The sequence below is a fragment of the Chenopodium quinoa genome, unplaced genomic scaffold (genome assembly GCF_001683475.1).
Source record: "Chenopodium quinoa cultivar QQ74 unplaced genomic scaffold, ASM168347v1, whole genome shotgun sequence".
Taxonomy (NCBI): Eukaryota; Viridiplantae; Streptophyta; class Magnoliopsida; order Caryophyllales; family Amaranthaceae; genus Chenopodium; species Chenopodium quinoa.
The window spans coordinates 879,722-893,580 of record NW_018744835.1 but is presented as its reverse complement, the minus strand read 5'-3'; the positions used below and the strand labels follow the sequence as shown (position 1 = coordinate 893,580).

At 34.4% G+C, this 13,859-nt stretch overlaps 1 long non-coding RNA gene, 1 other non-coding gene and 1 pseudogene across 2 annotated transcripts; 2 read left to right on the top strand and 1 right to left on the bottom strand.

The window, feature by feature from the left end:
• The first annotated feature begins 445 nt into the window (after positions 1 to 445).
• LOC110704368 lies at positions 446 to 1,695 on the top strand (annotated as a pseudogene).
• A 5,140-nt stretch (positions 1,696 to 6,835) lies between these two features.
• Positions 6,836 to 6,907, bottom strand: TRNAP-AGG. Its single transcript has one exon. It is a non-coding gene; the product is annotated as a tRNA-Pro (tRNA).
• Positions 6,908 to 7,013: 106 nt separating this feature from the next.
• Positions 7,014 to 10,472, top strand: LOC110704443. Its single transcript, XR_002507936.1, has 2 exons — positions 7,014 to 7,252; positions 10,164 to 10,472. It is a non-coding gene; the product is annotated as an uncharacterized LOC110704443 (long non-coding RNA).
• The last annotated feature ends 3,387 nt before the right edge of the window (positions 10,473 to 13,859 follow it).

Below are 13,859 nucleotides of genomic sequence, written 5' to 3'. Positions count from 1 at the left end.
CTAACTTTCTTAAACACATTGTATTTAGACAATATAATAATCTTAGTACTCCATAATTGCTAAATATGACACGGAGTAAAATTTACGTAAAAATAAATTTTATGTGAAAATCTTTACATATAGAAAGAAAATGAATGTTAAAGACATACAGTTTTATTAATGTCCAAAAATATTGATTTATGTCCAAAAATGATTGTGTAATATTAGGGTAAATATATGTCTATTGCCACCAAGGAAAAAATATTGCTAGTATATATTGACAAATTGCCTAATTTAATATTGCATGATATTCCTCTTATACTCTCGTTTTTATTACTATAATAAAAATTACAAATAGTATAAATATATGCATGCATCTAATGAATTTCAAACAACCAACTAGAGTTTGTTATTTCTCTTAAAATATTCAACACATACATTCATCAATAAACCTGTTTGTTTTATAATGGCTGTTACTGCGATGCTATTGCTTGTTATGGTATACTTATTCCTTAACGTACACCATACAGGTATATAATCTAATTGTAATTATTACAAGTATTAAGTTTTTACTAAGTTTTAGTCTAGTTGGTCTAATCTATTTTTATTTATTTTTTTTATCTGACTTGGTTTAATTGGTTTGCTCTAATATGATGTTCAATTATGATTAAAATTTGATGTTATTTTTACAATAATGATACAAGTGAAATACCTATTAGATTACTCAAATTATGATGTGTAATTTTTGTAGATTTTATAAATGCGCAAACTAATAAAAATTCTAGTCTACACTTTATTATGATTGAAATAAGTTGAAGCGAAACATTTAATTAGCTAGGTTGTTTTTCTTTTCTTGCTCTTTGTTTTTATATTAAAGGATTTTAAATATATGCAGTGGGACAAGTTGAGTCTGCTATGGAAACATTGCAGATAATTTACTGTCGGAGCAAGATGTCATAAACCTTTACAAATCCAACGGAATAGGAACCATGAGGCTCTTTAATCCCAACATAGCAGCTCTCCAAGCCCTACAAGGTTCCGGCATCAAAACCATTGTAGGTGTCGCTAACGGAGACCTTCCGTTTATAGCCTCCGACCCAACAGCTGCCACCCAGTGGGTGCAAACCAATGTCGTCCCTTTTGCAACTGTGGTCAAGTACATTGCAGTCGGTAATGAAATCCATCCTGATTATCAAGAAGCCCCGGCAGTGTTACCAGCAATGCAGAACATTCTCAATGCACTTGTTGCAATGAAATAACTTGGGTAGACAGATTTTGGTTTCGACAGCCATTGATACGAGCTTACTCACTAATACTTATCCACGATCTGCCAGTGAATTCGGTAATGCAGGATACATTACCCCGATAATCAACTTTTTAACTAGCATGGTTCGCCTTTGTTGGTTAATGTTTACCCGTACTTTGCTTGTATTAGTAATAAGCAAAATGTAAGGCTTGACTACGCAATATTTACTGCACCTGGTCCTGTGTTTCCTTTCTGACAGTGGAAGGGACTATCAGAACTTATTCGACGCAATTGTAGATGGCGTGTACGTGGCTTTAGGGAAGGCGCGTGCACCTAATGCAGGGATTGTGGTGTTAGAAACGAGGGAGTCCCAGTTTCTTGTTTCTCATAATGGTATTTTGGAAAATAATGTGATGTTTTTCACTGGTGGGGATCGCGTATGTGTCATGAGTAGGAACCCTAAACCTTGACACATATCCCATGAGAAAAAAAACTTGTTTCTCACAATAAGAAACAGAGAATTATCCGTTAGAAACCATGGCCGTCTGAAGGTGGAGATGATGCCACGGTTGAAAATGCAGGGACTTATTATCGGAATTTGATCGGCCATGTGAAGCAGGCAAGGAATTGAGACTTATTTGTTTGCTATGTTTGATGAAGATAACAAACCAGGAGCTCCAAGTGAGCAGCATTTTGGACTCTTTACTCCTGATCAACAGCCTAAGTATGGTCCACTCAATTTCAATCCATTGATTACATTTTAACAAAAACAGAATTGAACTGATATTCTGATGGCAATTATATAATTCATGTAATTTACTATTTAGTTTTAGGAGTATATTTGTTACGAATACTAGTTTGAGCATGATAAGAAATAAAATTGTTATATTTTGGGTATTTATTACTCCGTATATGTTTTTTATTCATGTTGATTTGTGTTATGATGATATTATACATATTCATGTTGAAAAATGTCTTATGATATTAAATTATACGGAGATTACTTTGATTATACTTTCTGGGGTTGATTAGTTAAAAAAAAATTGGTAATGAAGGTCTGGAAGAAATTTGGAAGGAATGAGTCAGATTTGTATAATTGCTAATCTTGGCTGAAATTAAGGAATGAAATAAATTCTAAAGGAAACCTTTCCTAACATATAGAATTACATGATTTGTTTCCTAAACTTAAGGAAAAGGAATAAAGTAATAAAATACAAAGGGAGTACTCCATAAGTCAAACTCCATTACTTAGGGGTAATAGTTAATTTTCACCTATTTGTTACCTCTATAAAACCTAAGATAACAATTACCTTACCTTTCTTAAAGAGGAAAATTAGGGTGTTCGTTATGTTTAAGCGATTCCTTTCAATGGTTTAACCAAACAAGAGAAAAGGTAAGAGTTAAAGGATTATTTTCCCCCCTCCCCCTATATGTTTACTTTCCCTTTCATTTCTAATTTTCATACCAAACATTCTGTTAAAATAATGTTGAAAATTCTTGTGCTTGATAATTAGTATGACATTATCCCTTCAATTTTAAGCTTTGTATTGTTGGATTAAAAGTTCTCAAGATTTATGCATGACTTGTAAGTATGAAGATTGCGTGACACACAAGAAGGGTAAGGAAGGGACTCAAGGGAGTGGTCTTGGCGTCTTGCTTTTTTAATTCAAGTTTGACTAGGTTTACTTTTGTTTTCATTTTATAAGACTAGTTATATACTTATTAGTAGTGTTTTCAATCTTTCATATATCCGTAATAATAATCATTTGAGGATACTTGAAATAGAAGGCAATAATATTGGTCTCTTTTTTCAATTGGAAAACGACACTGTAGCATGATCGATCTTGAAAAGCTCAGCCAACGTGGGACCCGCCCTCAAAATTGCATATTACCGTACGTATATTATACACGGTTTTTAAGACATCTCTATTTTATGTTGTTTAGAGAGCCATAAAGATGGGGGTGAGAATCGATCCCAAGATCTCATGAAATCGAGAAGCTATAACAAAGGTTACTTGATTACAAATTTACAAGTACTTGCTATGCTAAATTTGGTAAGAAGATGATCATAAGAAGTAAACTCTAATACAGAAAGAAACCAAAATAATATTTTCTTTCGAATCTTCATTTTCAAATGATTACCATAACAATTTTCCAATTGTCTAAAGCACCATTGATTTTAAAATATTCACTACAATATCACTGTGTTCAGCCCTCTAACAATATTGTTGGGAATGTATATTTATAGCACCTTTTCCTCTTTCTAGAAATCTAGAATATTATAATTCTACCCTTAATCTCCAGAATGTTTCCAACTCCAAAGAAAATAAATGCTAGTATAAGATTTATTTAATTTTTTTTTTTTTAAAGAAAATAAAAGAAAGTTTCCACACACCTCATTGCAGGTACTTACAACCTAGGATGCACGGAAACGGATACGGATACGGACACGGACACGATACGGACACGGGAAAACGACAATCCTAAAATAGGGGACACGGGTACGGCGTATAACAAGGCATATAATATATTAAAAAAAACGAGAATTTGACAACTAATTCAATAAAACACTAAATAATTAGTCTCAAAACACACAATTTTAATTAAACAAGTAAATGAAAAAAGTGTACGGACATAGTCGGATACATATCAAGAAACCATCAAACCAGACATGTCTTAATAGTACTCTTCAAGTAATCAAACAAAACTAGAAACATAACACAAAATCAAACATCTCATCAAGTAATCAACAAAACTGTCAAAACACGGTGGTGGGCGGTGGTTGTCTGGCTGACGACGAACAACAAATTGAATTATTGAAGCAATTGAATTTCAGAAAATCAGAAGTTCTTACACACTTACACTGATTAAAACCCTAAAAAATTCCCCAAATTAGCATTACTCGAATTCACTTCAGAATCACAGCAATTGTTGAATGGCAGAAATTGAGCTCCAGTAAAGATAACAATGGAGCTCAATTGTTGAATGGCAGAACACCAAGAAATAAGCACGAAAAGGCTGAAATTGAGTTCCATTAAAGACAACAATGGCGGAGACTCAGAAAATGAAGACCGATTAAGTTCTCTCCCAGACTCCATTCTCACCGACATTCTCTCACTTCTCGACATCCAAGGATGCATATTCAGAACTTTAATTGAATTTTAAAAAAAAAAAAGTAGAGAAGAACCATACCTGGTGGCTGACACTGACGACGGGCGACAAGGTGGGCGGTGGAGTGATAGGTGGTGGCTGAGGACGAGCAGGCGAACAGCAAGGGCCAGGCCAGCAACTCCAGCAACCCCCGCAACAATGAGAGATGAAGGCCACGAGCAGCAAGGGCCAGGCCAGCAACCCTGACAACCGGCAAGGAGGCGAGTGGCGGTGACGGAGACAGCAAGCCGGCGGTACGGTGAGACCTACAAGTCGGCGACTGAGCAAGTGAGCAGCAAGGGGTTCAGTTGAGACTTGAGAGGATGAGAGGATTGAGAGTTTGAGAACTGGATACTTGGAAAGAGGTAGAGAGGCAAAGCATAGGAATTTAGGTATTTCGCGTGTCCATACCAAAACAGCCCGTGTCAGCCCAAGACACGGCCCGTGTCCAAAAATCAAAAACGGTTAAAAAAAATCGGACACGGTTTTCTGCGTGTCGGACACGTGTCGCCCCGTGTCTCATCCGTGTCCGTGTCCGACACGCGTGTCGACTCGGACTCTTCAGATTTTTGGCGTGTCCGTGCATCCTTGCTTACAACATGGTTCTAGACTAATACTAGCTAGAACCTTCTACACAAGAAAACTCAAAGCACTGAATAACCTTTTGATGAAGAGCACCACAAAATTACATTATTCATCAGGTGTACTTTTAGGACCTTGTCTTGGAAATATATTTCAACCATTATCTTTAGTGGGGCAAAATATAGAGGAATCCCAAATCCTAGCTCAATTGGAACTTGCTTGACCCATCAAACAACTCATCATTGTATTATTGTCAATGTGGTGTTCACTAAAAATCTTTAGCCTTTTAAAAATAATTTTCTATAGAGAAATGAATGAAGGTCATGCCTAGGTAGTCCATGGGCACACCAGCTAGGTCACGATGCTTAACGACTCACGATGCTTTTGATGGTGTTGAAGACGATTCGTGAGACCAAGAGACATGCTACTTTTCCCCTTTTCATATACGCTGCTATCATTTTAAGCTTCCTTTCTCATTTTATTGAATTGACTTTTTGAACATTTTATTAGGTGAATGAGATTTGAGTCTTTTTTTTTTTTTTTATATATATTATTATTATTATTTATGTAATAAGTTGGTTTGGTAAAAATATTAAGTTTGATATTTGTATATAATGTGTTAAAAAATAAATATTATGTATGTATAGTTTAAATTCATATTATTTAACTAACAATTGGACAATTGGTTCTCACTTTCAATTTTTTACCCATTACTACCACTAAGACATTAAATTTCAATTCATACCTAGTACTCCGTATATCAAAAGCGCTTTCATTCAATTCCTTAAATTTCGTTTTTTCTACATACATCTTGAACAAACCGAAAAACTAATTACTAGTAAGTGATCAAACCAATATAATTGATGTAAAGCTAAAATGAATTTTTTACTAATTCATTTATTTGACGATAAAGCTTAAACTTTTAGTCCTTAAATCTTTAATAATTACTATTTTACCCCTTGAGATGTAAAAAAAAAAAATGTTAAATTAAAAAGGGATTTTTTACTAATTCATTTATTTGACGATAAAGCTTAAACTTTTAGTCCTTAAGTCTTTAATAATTACTATTTAACCCCTTGAGATGTAAAAAAAAAAAAAATAGATTTGAACTTAAAAAAAAAATGTAAAATTAAAAAGGGGCATTCCGAGAATTGAACTCGGGACCTCTCGCACCCTAAGCGATAAAGCTTAAACTTTTAGTCCTTAAGTCTTTAATAATTACTATTTTACCCCTTGAGATGTAAAAAAAAATATGTTAAATTAAAAAGGGATTTTTTACTAATTCATTTATTTGACGATAAAGCTTAAACTTTTAGTTCTTAAGTCTTTAATAATTACTATTTAACCCCTTGAGATGTAAAAAAAAAAAAATAGATTTGAACTTAAAAAAAAAATGTAAAATTAAAAAGGGGCATTCCGAGAATTGAACTCGGGACCTCTCGCACCCTAAGCGATAAAGCTTAAACTTTTAGTCCTTAAGTCTTTAATAATTACTATTTAACCCCTTGAGATGTAAAAAAAAAAATAGATTTGAACTTAAAAAAAAATGTAAAATTAAAAAGGGGCATTCCGAGAATTGAACTCGGGACTCTCGCACCCTAAGCGATAAAGCTTAAACTTTTAGTCCTTAAGTCTTTAATAATTACTATTTTACCCCTTGAGATGTTAAAAAAATAGATTTAAACTAAAAAAAAATAAAAAAATATGTAAAATTAAAAAGGGGCATTCCGAGAATTGAACTCGGGACCTCTCGCACCCTAAGCGATAAAGCTTAAACTTTTAGTCCTTAAGTCTTTAATAATTACTATTTTACCCCTTGAGATGTTAAAAAAAATAGATTTAAACTAAAAAAAATAAAAAAATATGTAAAATTAAAAAGGGGCATTCCGAGAATTGAACTCGGGACCTCTCGCACCCTAAGCGAGAATCATACCACTAGACCAAATGCCCATTCTTGTTACTCTGTCTCTCATCAAATTTATGTAAACTTAAAACTGTCGATAATGGGCCCGACAAAGACCTCTTGTTCCTCGGAATACTCAAATACAAAATCAAACATTGAAATCTGACCCAATTTAACATCTGAAATCGCAAATTCATCTCCTTCAATTTTAGGGTTCTTATCAAATTCCAAAAAGTTTGAAAAAAAAGGGGGGTTTTCTGAAAATGGTTGGAGCATCATCAACTGGAATGTTCAAGATTTTGAAGCCATCTATGATACCTCAACCTACTGATATCAAAGCTGCCGTTGGTTGGGGTGTTGCCGCCGCCACTGCTGGCCTTTATCTTGTTCAGGTTTTTCTCTCTCCTTCCTTATTTTTTTGTTGATTTTTCTGTTAATTTGATTGAAAATTGGTTTTTTTTTGCGTGATTTTTCATCTGGGTTTTTTGATTGAGTGGGATTTGTTTGTGGGGTGATGAAATCCTTTTGATTTTGATTTGATAGAAGTTGGGATTAGATCTGATGGGTGTGTATTGATTTGATGCAATTATGTGTATAATTGTTTTGCATTTTTGGTTTGTTTTGGGTTGATTTACATTTATAAAGGTGGGTAGAAAGTAAAGGTTGACTATGTGAAAGTAATTAATAACAGAATTGTTGAAGAACCTTTTGGGTTTAAATCTATGTGATTAGTCGATTAATTAAATGTTGCTTTTGGTTTGCTTCATGAATCGCTTGAATTATGTAGTAGGGTTCTTGTAATTTACGAGTGTGTTTGATTGGACTATTCGATTTGTTTATGTATTCCATACTAGTGTTGAATCCTCTATATCCCGACATCGGTATGGATACTTTGACACTTCAGAAGATGGAACTTTGTTATTTGATAGTTGAATCTGATACGTGGATATGATTTATTGTCTCGGAGTATTAATATATGCTCATTTATGGAGTAATGTGTGCGATTTGGTAATTTGGGTTAATTTGGATGATTCAAAGAAACATTGCCCTCTTCAATCAAAATGTAGCTCAATACTATAGCTTTCAAGCAAATGGTTGTTTTTTCATTCAAAGTCATTGGTCTAAGAGGAGTTGTGATTTCCAATTTCCCATTTGACTATGTCCCTTGAAGAGGTTATACAACTTATACCCATGTGTTGCCTTTGTGAATTCTTGCCTCCATCTGAAATTAGCATTGGTAAACACTTGAGCAGCTAAATTTGCAGTATCAGCTGCTTTTATGGGGCAGGATAGGTGAAATTTGAAGCAGTGTTATATACAGACATTCAATGACTTGTGGATTTGATTACGAATCATAAATGAACCTCTAAGGGATTAGGTTTTTACTCACCAACTTGCAATATGCTTTTATAGGGAAATCTCTTTCTAAAAATCATTGTTATACACATAGTACTTCCTCCATTATGTATAACTTGTACCATTTAGACTTTTACACTATTCACAATTTTTTTTTTTATCGTGTTTTGTGATTTATATGTAAAACGAAGACGCGGGGGGCACCGGTAGGAAGAGTGGAAGAGTGGGACCATGGAGGGGTTAAACGAGAGAGGGAGACCGAAAATGACTTGGTTAGAAAGAGTTAGGAAGGATATGAAGTATATGGATTTGCATGAGGATAAGGCTTTGGATCGTAAGGGTTGGAGGAGGAAGATTTATGTTGATGACTACATAGAATAATCACTTTTGGTTCATGTAGCTGACCCCACTTATGAGATTAAGGAATTGATTGATTGATTGATTGATTGTGATTTATATGCAACTATGCAAGTAATTGTGTAGTCATTTGGAATCTTATCAAATTCATCTCAATTTATACTTGTAAAATATCAACTTATTAGTTATTATAATCTTTATAAATGAAGATTATACATATTTACCATCAAAGATATGCATTGGTAAACAGGAAAACCCTAAATGGTGCTAGTAAAAAGAAAAGAAGTATTTTTTTTCAGCATTTTTTTTTCCACTTTGATTATGTTTTGAAGCAAAACCTTTCTAATTTTTTGTTGTTAGATCAAATCACATATGTATGAGATTAGTGAGAATATTTTAAAACTCTTTTGCTGAAAGTCCTCTTGAGGATGATGAAACAGCACCTTTTCTTTGGAAATTTTGAAGCAAGTTGACACCTGAAAATATCTATGATACTGGCATTTCTTGCTGAGGTTTTGGAATCTATTTAAATTACTTGAGAGATAGGAGGAGGCTAAGCTGTAAAAAGGTTTATGGGTTATGGTGTTTGTATTATTTATGTGTAAAGTATGGATGGCGTGAAGTAGGTGAGTGGCTTATTTAGGATATAAGTTTGAGTTGAACTTTTGTATTTAAAGTTATTTCAAGGATATGCTTTGGCTGCAAATCCAGATTGGTGGTGCTGTTGAATTCCTATTCTGATGCAAATTGATGAGGGTTTTTTATCAGTAATGAATTTGACTTTTGTGTCAAGAGGTGTATAAAAGATTCTTTTGATCTAACTGAGCATGGAAATTTGGCTTTGGATTTGACTAGGACTTTTGACAAGAGGTGTATAACAGAATCTCAGTAGCGTGACATGCTTGTATTAGTGGTACCAATGAACCTATGGAAACACCATATATAAGCCTTCATAATGAAGGATGTGACTCAAAATTATCAACGGACCTTTGTATCAGATTTGGTTATTGTAACTCCCTCCACCACTCAATTTAAATAAGGGTAGATAAACTAATCACTAAAACCTATGGAAACACCATATCTTATCCCTCATAATGAAGGATTTGGGTTTTATTATTGTGACACTCGCCATTACTAACTAATGACAAACCAATGATGCATTACTCACGGGAAGAATTCTGACAACTTTTTCTGAACATCCTAAATTAGTTTGTGCAGCTGTTTTTTTCCGGATGGAAGGAGTTCATTTGGAATCTGTCTATTAAGATACACTTGCGTAAGATTCCTTAGATGGGCTGACCAAAGTACTTGTCAGTCTCGGAATTTGGTGATCATTGTTAAAAAAAAATGCCTTCTCAGAATTTGGTGGTCATTGTTAAAAAAAAAAGTTCCTATGTAACATAACAAATGTTTCCTTTTGATCGTAAATATACGTATGATTCATCTACAATCATGACCTGGAAGACATGGAATTTCTGTGATATACGAGTATCGTTTTTTAGTATGTTGTTATGCATAAATTTGGTTATCATTCATTAGCTGTACATACCATTTTTCCCTTATCTAACATTTTTCCGTTCTTTTTCGCAGCCCTGGGGTTGGATCAAGAAGACTTTTATTGAAAAGCAAGAAGAGCAGAATTAAAAAATGTTTTAGCTTGCAAAAGTCCCTACAGTCTTCAGAATATATTGAACCCAGCCTTGAATCTAATAAATACCTTTTGATTTTTGTTAATTTCTGCCAATCAGATTACGAGTCTTTTTTGTCATGAGTTTTGGCAATCGACTATGAAATCGAATTTAGATGATTACTGTTGATTGTTTGATGTTTTATTTCATGCTTGCAATAAGCACTTCTGATTTCTATTGGAGACTGATTTTCATGTAGGTTATCCTGGCATACCACTTGCTGTACTTTTTTGAATTTAGCTCTGCTGAATGTTTTCAGGATAGAGAATTCGATATTAATTTGTTTTTATATTAATACCTATTCATGATATATTTCTTTGATAAATAAATAAAAAAATTATTGTCGAAATAGTGAAAAAGGTTAAATTGTGTCGATTATTTTAAAGTGGATGTAATATTATGCTAATCCATTGAACATTCTAGAGAAAACATGAAATTGGAAGCAAATAGAAGCAATGGGTCATGAACTTTAGAGAACATTATAGCCACAAGAAATATGAAAAAATTGAAGTTCTACAATCTTCTAACCATACCTTTTGGCCACTATTCTTTCTATATACTACCTTTATGTCTAAAGTTCAACTCACTTACTATTTATGGGGTCAAAATAAAATAACTTTGACCACATTCTATAACTTATACAATATAAATAAATTAGTATATGAGATCTTAATAGATTTTACTTATTATAAATTTTCCAAATATCAACTTTTTATAATTTTCACTTATACATAGCCAAAGATAGTCAAACATGTTCATTGGAGACCGTGCAAATACAAAGTAAGTCGAACTTTCAGAAACAGAGAGAGTATAATTGATGTTGGGCATACAATCAAGTATTCACATAAGAGCCTTCTTACATATTAACCCTATATCTTTCATCTAATAACTAGGTCACTATTTCCTTTTGTCTTACTCCTTTATTAATTTTTTTTTTTTTTTTTTTTTTTTTTTTTTTTTTTTTTGCCTTTATATCTCCAAATCTGTGGGTTTTTTCTCTGCTTATATATGGATAATATTTTGTGTTTGATTAATTAGAAATTTTCATTTTCAAAATTTTAAATTTTATATATAAACAAATATGTATGTCGTGAATTATGTCAAATTTTTGACTCATATCAATATTTATTAAACTAAAATTATGTGGTGATAGGAAAACCTAGTAGCATACTTCCTCCGTTCTTTTTTACTTAACTCGCTTTGACTTTTACACTATTCACCACCCTTCTTTTGACCGTCTTTTGTGAATAATAGGTAAGGAAAAACATATTCATGTGGGATCTTTTTTAATTTGTCGCAATAAGTACTATCATAATATATAACTTTTATAATTTTTACTTATGGAAAATTAAACTTAGGACATTTTCAATTTTGCTACCACCAAAAGGCATGCACCTCAGTTTTGCTACCCCTTAAATTTTTTTATTTTTTATTTTACTACCACCTAAATTAGAGTTGTTGAAAATCGGTACCAGTTGACGGAAGCTGTTAATTTTGCCGTTTGGTGGGCCCCACTTCAGTTAACTAACCTCCCTTCACTTCTTCTCTCTCCTAGAATCTATTCCTCTGCCAACCTAACTCTTCCTTGTCTCTCCATTGAATACTCCCAACCCCCGAATTTAACTCCGTTGAAGGCAGGGTTAAATTTTTTTTTTTTTTGTTGATGAATTTTTCTCTCTCCTCTGTCACCATCTCCATCTCTCTTTATCTCTACTTTTCTGCAAATTGAAGCATATAATTGTGCGCGTGGAAGGTCTTAACTGGGGCAACATAGCAGGGGAAGACAAACAGTTGCAAGGAAGCGTCATCTCCATTGTTGTAAGCTGAAGATTCGCCTGACAACGATGTATTGGAAGGTACGAAACCCTATCTATTTATAGTGGTCCAACAATGGTGGTAATTTTGCAATAATTCATTGTAGTTTGGGTATTTTTGGGAGAATCTGCAGTAAACCCTAGATTAGTGAGCTTTGAATATTTTAAGCAACGTTGTTTGACTAATTAAAAATTGATGCTTGCACAGTCATGTGGTAGGGTATGGGGGTTTATTGAGAATGCCTTTTTTTGTTACAGTTAAGAATAAAATAGTGTTTGATCTGTTTTTTTATTGCTATTTAATTGTAGTTCCAAACAAATAGCTGATGGTGATGATAATGTTGATATTAAGCTAAGAATATATGGGGGTTTTGTGTTTAAGAGCCGTAGGGGAGTCCAGTACCAAGTGTATGAAGCTGGGTTCACTTGTTGGAAAAGGGATGTATCTCTGACTTACTTGACAGTGGGATATTTAAGATATTTATGTACTGAAGGGATTAGGGACATGGGATGGGATGTACCTAACATATATATTCTCTGGTACAAAGAAAAGGGTAAGAGTTGGATGACTGGTAAAAGGAAGATAGAAACTGATGAGGATGTACAAGGGTTATTAGAAGCCAAGCATAGGGATGGGTATTTAGAGGTGTATTGTACAGTTTCTAATGACCCCACCCCTAGTGAGAACCCCCAGAGCATTGTAGTTGAGGATAAGAACCCCACCTCAATCCCACAACAGTCCAACCTCAATGAAAGTGCATCCAACTGGGTTGCCCATGTGTCTGCCCATAGTGTTACTGGATCCAACCCAACCCAACCACATCCATCTCAAACACAACAATGCTCTACCCCACCTCAAACCCATGTGTCTGCCCATACTGTTGCTGGATCCAACCCAACCCAAGCACAGCCATCCCAAACACAACAATGCTCTATCCCACCTGAAACCCAAAACAAAACACATAAACCTACTGTCCTTGTCTTGAGAAGGAGCCTTAGTCTTTGTAAAGTGCCTGAAACAGAACTTGGTGTGAGCAAAGTCAGGAGAAGCCCTAGCTAGGTTTTCTAGATCTGTTGATAAGGGGAAGGGTAAGGTTACAGAAAAATTTGGTGATGGTGGTGTGAGCCTGCATAAGGGTAGAGGGCAGGGAAGTGGGAAAATAAAAGCAAAGAGGGCTCTTAAATTGGGTGAAGGGGAGGAATTAGGTTCTGGGTCATCTAGCTCAGACGCAATTGATCTAGGTGGGTCATAAGCTCAGATGCAACTGATCTAGGGATTGATTGGGAGCCTGGGGAAGAAGAGGCAAACGGTGATGATGATGAGTGGCATAGGCAGACTGGAGAAGGCATCTTAACTACAGTACACAGTAGCTTGGAGGTTGTGACACATAGGCTTGAAAATTCAGAGGGTGTAGGTGTGGAAAGGGAGGGGAAACTGAAACAACTGAGTAAGGACATTGGTTGGAAGGAAGTGGATGTGCATGATGAAAGTTCTGAGTCAGATGAGCTTAGAAGTTACATGGGTCAAATGAGGAAGAACATGATAGTCCCTGGTTTCATGAAGAAACTGATTTCAAAAAACCAGTTGTGCTAGTGAAGAAGTTGCAGTTCTGCAACAGCACCATTCTAAGGAAAGCCTTGAGGACACATGCAATAGAGAACAGATATGAGTATTACTATCTGCACAATGGTGGTAACAGGATAACCACATTCTGTAAGAGAAGGTGTAAGTGTGAGTGGAACTTCAAAAGAAGCAAAGTGACAGGGAGCTACAACTGTAGTGC